The 8216-nt window shown below is 37.3% G+C and overlaps 1 protein-coding gene across 1 annotated transcript in view; it reads left to right on the top strand.

Moving 5' to 3' along the window:
• The first annotated feature begins 1724 nt into the window (after positions 1 to 1724).
• CUNH1orf141 (chromosome unknown C1orf141 homolog) overlaps positions 1725 to 8216 on the top strand; it is an 80080-nt gene continuing 73588 nt past the window's right edge. The window contains exon 1 of the mRNA XM_040470584.1: positions 1725 to 1872. The gene's annotated coding sequence lies outside the window, so the exon portion shown is untranslated. The remainder of the gene's footprint in view (positions 1873 to 8216) is intronic.

Below are 8216 nucleotides of genomic sequence, written 5' to 3'. Positions count from 1 at the left end.
TGGAACTTACAGCTACTAACATGACTGAGATTACCAAGAAAGTAGATATAAACTAGAGATTGAAAAGGACTGTGCCCAGAATATTCCTATGCAAAGATATCAAGAATAAATAATCAAGAATAAACCAAGAATAAACCAAGGCAAATTTTCTACCAAGTATCTGTAAGATGGTTACCAGAAAATTCATTTATTTATGATTGGGAAAATAATTACCTGCCTATATCACAAAGAAAGCTAAAGAATCTTGAAGCTAAAATAGACCTTAACCTTAATAGGGATGATGACATTCAACATGTTGGCCTTTTGGCAACAACTATTTTGACCTTTAAAAAACCAGGTGATTGAGTCATTCATTAAATTCTAACTCAGGGTTTTAATTTCAGTCAAATGATGGGTAATGATTGACATGTGAACTTCCAGTATAAAGTAGGTAGATTAGAATAAATATGGGTTTACTCGTACAAAGAAAGGGATCTAGTTTTTAACTCCAGGGTTTGGATGGGGAACCACTCAATTTCACAAATATTTATTCAGTGGCTATTATCACTTGAAAGGATAATTTGGAAAATATAGATAATGTAAATAAGTTGCTCTTTTCCTTCAGAAAGATTTAAACATAATAATGGAGAATGAGATAAGTAAAATGTGATAAGAGACATAGTGAGGCGGAAACACCTTATGAAGGTTTGTGCTAAAGAAAGTGATTCTTCATTGGCTCCATTTTAGAAGTACCATAGAGGACACAGCATTTAAGATAGCCCCTAAAGTATGGGTAGAATTGGATATTGACAGGTAGAAGATACAGTATGAGCAAAGGTCTTCGGGTGGGAAAGCTCAGGAGGATGTTTCACTGGTGGGTGGTCATGTCCCCGGACTACTGTTATTGTCATCCTATTTCTTTAATTTTTTTCCTTCCAAAGTAGGTAAGCAGAGATTGCACAAATAATTATTAGCTTGACTCCATTAAGAAAATAAGTGTATATTTGCATACCTATGTTCATCGCAGCATTATTCACAATAGCCAATAGGTAGAATCAATCTAAATGTCCATCAATGGATCAATGAATAAGAAAAATGTGGTATATACACGTAATGGGGGCATTTTTCAGCCTAAAAAGAAGGAAATTCTGTCAGGTGTTACAACTTGATTGAACTTTGAGGACATTATTCTAAATGAAATAAGCTGGTCCCAAAAAGACATACTGAATGATTCCACTTATATGCGATATCTAAGGTAGTTAAGCTTATAGAAACCAAAAGTAGAATGGTAGTGGCAGGGATAGAGAGGAGATGGAAAAGAGGAATCATTGTTCCATGTATGTAGCATTTCAGTTTCACAAGACAAAAATGTTCTAGAGATCTAGAACAATGTGCACATCCTTAACACTACTGCACTCTAATTTGTTAGGTACTACACTTAAAAATGGTTAAGATGGTAAATTTTATGTTATATGTTTTTTACCACAATAAAGAAAAACAAAAATGTTTATGTGCTGATACTCATTTGATTGTAATTAAACCCAACCAAATTAGCTTAGTGAAACAAAGGAGAATTTATTGGTTCAGAGAACCTAAGAAAGGGTAAGGAAGCAGCAGAGCCTTAACAAGAACTGCAACCAGAGACTCTAAACAGCCTCTAGGTGTCGCTCTCTGCCTCCTGACTCATTTCCTTTCTCATTACAAGTATGCTTTCTCTACAGGCTGATAACTCCCAAGGTTTACATCTTAGACTTTCTGCCATAGAAAGTGTGCCTGATGTTCTCCCTCTGAATTCAAAGCATTGAGAACTCTAAGTAGCCCAGTCAGCCTCTGGACCAACTGTTGATAGGATCTTGTAAGATATTACAAGGAGTCAGATCTTATAATAACTTGGTAAGTCCTGTGGGAACCATATGATGGGGAGTAAATGGAGTAGGGTGACAGGTATATCAGCTAGCTATTATTACTTTAATGCTGTATAACAAACATCCCAAACTAGTGGTTTAAAACAACTGTCAATTATTTCTATGATGTGCAGATTGGCTGGTGCAGCTCTACTTCAGTCTGTGGTGACCATGGTATTCCACACATTGGTCAACCTCCCCGGGGACAGTAAGCTAGCCAGGGCTTGTGGAAGTCCTCTGAAGTTTAGACTCAGAACCGTCTTAACACTTCTACCCCCACCCACAAGCCATCAGTCAATGTATATCCCATGGCTAGACAATAAGGGCCAGGGAAACACTTTCTGGCCAAAGTGAAGCTATAGTCAGAGTGGGATGCAGCAGATAGGGAAGGATGAGACTGAATAATTCAATCCACCATAGGGGGTAAATGTGAGAAACAGCTCTCAGAGAAAGATGGGATGTTGGGCAAACAATAGGTATCCAATATGGTATTATTACATAGATACAAATGTAGTAAAACCAAGTAGTAAATATTGTCAATCCCCAAATGTTACAGAGCAATTGGAAGAGAAATAGTCTCATAATGTAACAAGTACTGTACTAAGAATCTAACAGATAGAATCTCAAAGGAGAAACAATAAAAGCTGTATTTAACTGAGACAATGTCATTTTGTCTATAAACTCTCTTAGTTAAGCTCCAAAGAAAGTGTCCTTGAGGATTCCAAATTAGTATCTCTTTTTCCAATTGCTACTTTTTTAGGAGTAGGTCATGCCCTCATTTAATCTCTTTGTCTATAAAAGAAAGACACTAACTAGCATGCTGCCTCCTTTTCTTTCCAGTATTGGGAAATCAAAGAGTTCACACTTATAAACACATTTAAAAAGGCAACTTATAGTACAAATTTTTACTTTCTCATTTAACAAAGTAAATCTTGGCTAATGAATTTAAGTAATTTGCCTTCTTTAGACACCTTTATACTTTATACATTTCATATGGCCTTATTTATAAGAAACTTTATATTTTGCTGAGATATCTTTCTTCAGGTAATACTGATCAGTTGTTAAAAAAAAGAATGATCCAATTTGCTAGAGTTGAATCTTTGTTCATGTTTTACTCTAAAATCAATAGAAAACTTTATTAAATCCAGAGCATAGTACTATTCAGTAGTAAAGAATTTTCAAAGAGTTTCATTACTTCATATTATATATCTCGTGTTTTCTGGTTAGCAAAATTATAGAGACATTCTTTTTTTTTTTTAAAAAAACAAAAGTTTCAAATTGGAGTTGCAAGAGAAAATAGTAAAGCTGAGTAAGTTTTAAAACTGTCATTTTATTCCAACAAAGCGTATATTTTCCATAAATTTTTCCCATTACAAAAAACTCCGAAAATCTAATTTCCTTTTCTTGAACAATTGTTAACCATATTGGATCATTGCAACCACAAGTTACACAAGCACATTGATTTCTAATTATATAACTCTAAATATGTGCAACTTCAGCTCTTTTTACTTTAAGTCATTTTCCCCACTTTCCCATTATGAATGTAAGACAGATCATTTAAAACAAAAAAAAGATATTTTTACCATTTTGGCATGCTTGTATTTTCAATAGTCAGAATTTTTTTTACTATGCCTGATAGAAATCCAACCCAAATTACCTACATAAAAAAATGAGAATTAATGGCAGAATAATGGGGCATATTATAGAATTAGTGGCATTTTTGGGAGGAACAGGTCACTTCAGGTATCTCGAGGAGAGAAACTTCTACCTTGACATGATCAGGACTCATTCTTTTTTATACCATTCATCTCTCATCTGTTTAATTCTTCTAGACTTTGTTCTTTCCAAGTATTGTCCACAGAGAGGCTCAGATCACAACCTTATTCTATACCTCAAGAATGAAGGAGTGTCTTCCTGAAACAAATCTCAAAGAAGGATTCTGATTGCCCTATCATTGGGTCATTACTCATCCTTTAGAATAATCCCTTTTCCTAGAGAAATGAAGTATCATTGACCAGAACATGTTTGTGTTCCTATCCCTGTGGGCTAGTATCCCTCTACTATAATTGAAAGTCCAACCATAGCTAATCAGAAAGAAGGAAGGGCAGTTTCTCTAAGCAGAAGGGTAGCTGTTAGTAAATGAAGTTGAGGTGAGGAGAGGTACTCTGCACTGATTAAATAAATAAACAAAAAACATTAAATGTCTTCAGTCTTAATTCCCTAGAACCTGGGCATGCTGAACCTCTTGGTTTCAGCCTTCTCTGGACATATCTGATGTCTGGTGACACTCATATCCTTGGATCTGTTTACATGATGGACCTTGGTGCCTCTTTGGAAATACTTCAATCCCAGGGAATGGAATTTCATGGCACAGAACTATGGCTTAAGGACAATGGCCAAGGTAAAGGAGGATAAATGATTATGAATGCAGCACAATTTCTGTCTATCAGTCAGATTGGTTTTTGGCCAAGCCCCCATAGATTCAAGCCTGAGTCCTAGGATGAAAGGGGTACACTTAAAATGTGAGTCAATCAGAAGAGCCGTTGTACAGTGATCTCTGTGGGACACTGAAGTACAAGAAGTCAGCAGCATTCATGACAAAACTTCTGTAGTGACCTGAGGCCACACCCCAGTGTAGACATCTACACTCTCAACATCAAGTACCAGCAGCATTAGCAAAGACATTGGCAGGCACTGATAATCAGTCTGGTGAGGCAAAGACTTGGAAGGCAGCAGAATTGTCACTTTTGTCATCATGTGCATAGAAGACATGATCACACTAAGCCAGAATAGGAGCAAAGCTGTTGACTGGACTGAGAGGTTCTTCTGTCCCACATGATGTTGATGGGACATGTAGTCATCTTGGCTCAATGGGTCTGGAATATGAAAATGGGTCATGCATGGGGCTCATAGCTTGCACTGGCTAGCATTTGGGAAATCAGCTGGGACTGTTGACCAGAGTGCCTCACTTTTCCTCCTTGTGTCTTCTCCATGGCTTGGGCTGCTGAAAGCATGTTGCCTGGTTTCCAAAGGGGAGTCTCCAAAGCAAAGAAATTAGCAACTGTAGATATTTTAAGCCCATTCTTATAAATTGCACAGTGCCACTTTTTCCACATTCTATTGACTAAGAGTGACCACAGGGCCAGTCCGCTCAATATGGGAATGGTTTGCCTAAGATATGAGTACTGGGAGGCATGGTTCACTGGGGGCTGTTTCAGCAAACTGGCTACCTCAGCCAGAGAATGTAGTTTTGTGCCTTTTTAAATGATCCTGCTTTCCCTACAAGTTATGTGGCAAATATAATAGCTACAAATATTATTCACTCGTTCGTGTATTCATTAATTCATTCAACAGATATTGAGGTATCTAATATGTGCCAGTCCCTGTGCATGGTAATGAACATATTAACATGAGTCTGACAGTGAAATGAATTCTGACATGGGAATAAAGAGCTACATGCAGTGCATAAGGTCTAGAAAAGAGTGGGTCCTGGGAACACAGAAAAGAGGAGATGGAACAAAATGTCAGGGAGGATTTCTTCCTAAAAGGCAACAACTAAGTTGAATTTCTAAAGATGCATAGGAGAGATATTCCCAGGAGGAGCAGCATATTAGAAAAGCAGAATAAGGTACCTTTGAGAACCTGAATGGGATGAATATGAGCCTGAGGGGAGTGGCCAGTGAGGTAAGTGTTAATCAGGTTTTTCAAGCATCCTAGAGCCCATGCTGTGGAATTAGGATATTATCTGCTGGGGAATGGGAAACCATTTAAAAATTTCAAGTGAGAACAGGGAATTAATATAATATTATTTTAGAAGGGTCACTCTGGCTGCACAGTGGAATATGCATGGGAGATGGCTAAGGATGGGTGTAAGAAGATCAGTTACTTAGAGGCTGTCCCAGCTAGAGAGACAATGAGGACTTAGTCTCTGGCAGTGTGGAAAGAACAGAGAGGAAGAAGAATTAGGGAGGGCTGAGATTTGCTGATTGGTTTGGATGTGGAGAGTAAAGGAGAGGGAGGAATTTATTGGCATATTGCCTGTATCAGTCAGGACAGGCTAGGATACACTGTGCTCATAACAAATCCAGAAATTTCCAGAGCTTACCACAAAAGTTTTATCCTTAGTCATATGGAATCTCTTCCATCATGTAGCTATGCCATCTGGAATTCATGGCCTCTAAGGTTGCCATAGCTGAGGAACAGAGATCGAAAGGAACACCATTTTTTAAGTGCCATGGCCTGGAAGAAACATACATTACTTGCATTCACATTTCATTGGCCAGAACTAGATAGATGGCCCCAACCTAATTGCAAGGCAGGTGGGAAAATTGTTAGACACATATGGATATTTGGTGCTATTATCACTAACAGTGTGGATTAGTAATATGGGCTTGAAAACATACTGCCTGAGTTTAAATCCCACTTCCTCTACTTACTAGCCATGTAGCTATGGACAAGTCTCTATTCTTCATTTGTAAAATGATCTGAACAATAGCACTTACTTGTTTTGAGTATTAAAAAGGTGACACACATAAAAGACTCAGTGCCTGGGACAAGGTAGGAACTCAATTAGTAATATTATTATTCACATTAAAATGATTTTAATATGTCACTCTCAATGATGGGACCTCCAGTGGAGATGTTTAATAGGTAATCACAAAAATAAAACAAGCTTCAGAGAGAGTTGGGGCTGGGAATAGAAGTCTAGGAATTGTCAGTAAGTGGGAGGAGGTGAAACACTTTAGATATGGGTGAGATTGCTTAGGGGCGGTGACTAGGTTGAAGGAAAATAGAAGTTTGAAGATAAAACCCTGGATAATACCAACATTTATAAAATGAGGAGACAGTGGTGTGCCTAGGTGGCTCAGTTTGTTAAGCGTCTGACTTCGGCTCAGGTCATGATCTCACAGTTCGTGGGGTTTGAGCCCTACATCAGGCTCTGTGTTGACAGCTCAGAGCCTGGAGCCTACTTTGGATTCTGTGTCTCCCTCTCTCTCTGCCCCTCAGCTACTTGTATCATGTCTCTCTTTCTCTGTCAAAAATAAATAAACATTAAAATAATTTTTTTTAAATGAGGAGAGAAAGAAGAGCCCACAGTAGAAACAATCTAATCAGTAGGAGGAAACCAAAAGGAAGTAGAAAAGGGAGTTTGAGAGCATATCAATCCTTTTATTTTTTTATTTTTTTTGAGAGCTTATCAATCCTCTTAGCATTAATAATAATTTATCAATGTTTAATTTTACATTTAGTTCAAAGATAATGATGTTATTTTATACAAGCTTTTTCAAAAATGTTTATTTATTTTGAGAGAGAGAAAGAGAAGCAGAGGGAGCCAGATTCTGGGCTTGATCTCACAAACTTGTGAGATCATGATCTGAGCAGAAAACAAGAGTCAGATGCTTAACCGACTGAGCCAACCAGGTGCTCCTTATACAAGCTTATGATTAAGTGTACTTAATAGAGTTTTTAATTTATCATTGTTAGGTAGTATAAGAAGAAATATGAATATAACACAAGAAATGAATACAGGAAAATGGTTATCATTATCAGCATTTATAATAATTTTTGATCAGCATTTTGGTTAGGAAAACAGCTCCTCTCTTACTGAAAAGAAAGATATTTTTGTTTCTATAAAAAATGCCAATATAAAGAGAGACAAATCAGGCCTTAAGTAGCAGTAAAGAGTAAAGAGATATACAAAGTAAGAAAGTGGTTTAAGTATTAATTCAACAGTTTCACTGCACTGTAATAGTAATTTCATGACTATAATAGGCATAAAAATGGTCAGGGCTAGGGGGAGAAGGGAAGCACTCTTACAATATAGTAACAGTAGCTTAATCTCCAACTGGAAAAAGGGCATATTCTGGGGAAGTTGTTTTGGGGCCATTATTATGAGATATTCAGTGTCATTTCAAGACTTTGTTTCCCTTCCTTCCTCCCTTCCTCCCTTCCTCCCTTCCTTCCTTCCTTCCTTCTAGATGGAAACTTTGGTAAACTGCCACCAAGAGGTAGGAAGATGTATATAAGTAAGAGAATATAATTTTTCTCTTCATTTTATTCTATTGAATCTACTTATCTTCTGAAACTGTGTTTTATTTATAGAAGCTACACACATGCACAGACACACATGATATTATTTATTGGTCCCCATGGTCCATTCTGTTGATGTCCTGCCTATATATTCCTTCAGTCTACTCCTAAAGGTCACCTGCAGCTTCATGGAGAATTCCTTTATATTCCAAAGACATCTTATTTCAGTCATCTGTGGTCTCAAAAGTGAGCTCAGCCCATTTGTGGGCAGGGTGGAAGTGCCAGGGACATACTGACACAGAA

Source organism: Herpailurus yagouaroundi, unplaced genomic scaffold, assembly GCF_014898765.1.
Source record: "Herpailurus yagouaroundi ecotype Mexico unplaced genomic scaffold, PumYag 77, whole genome shotgun sequence".
Classification (NCBI taxonomy): domain Eukaryota; kingdom Metazoa; phylum Chordata; class Mammalia; order Carnivora; family Felidae; genus Herpailurus; species Herpailurus yagouaroundi.
The sequence above is the reverse complement of the archived record's forward strand: the minus strand, read 5'-3'. Positions and strand labels throughout refer to the sequence as shown.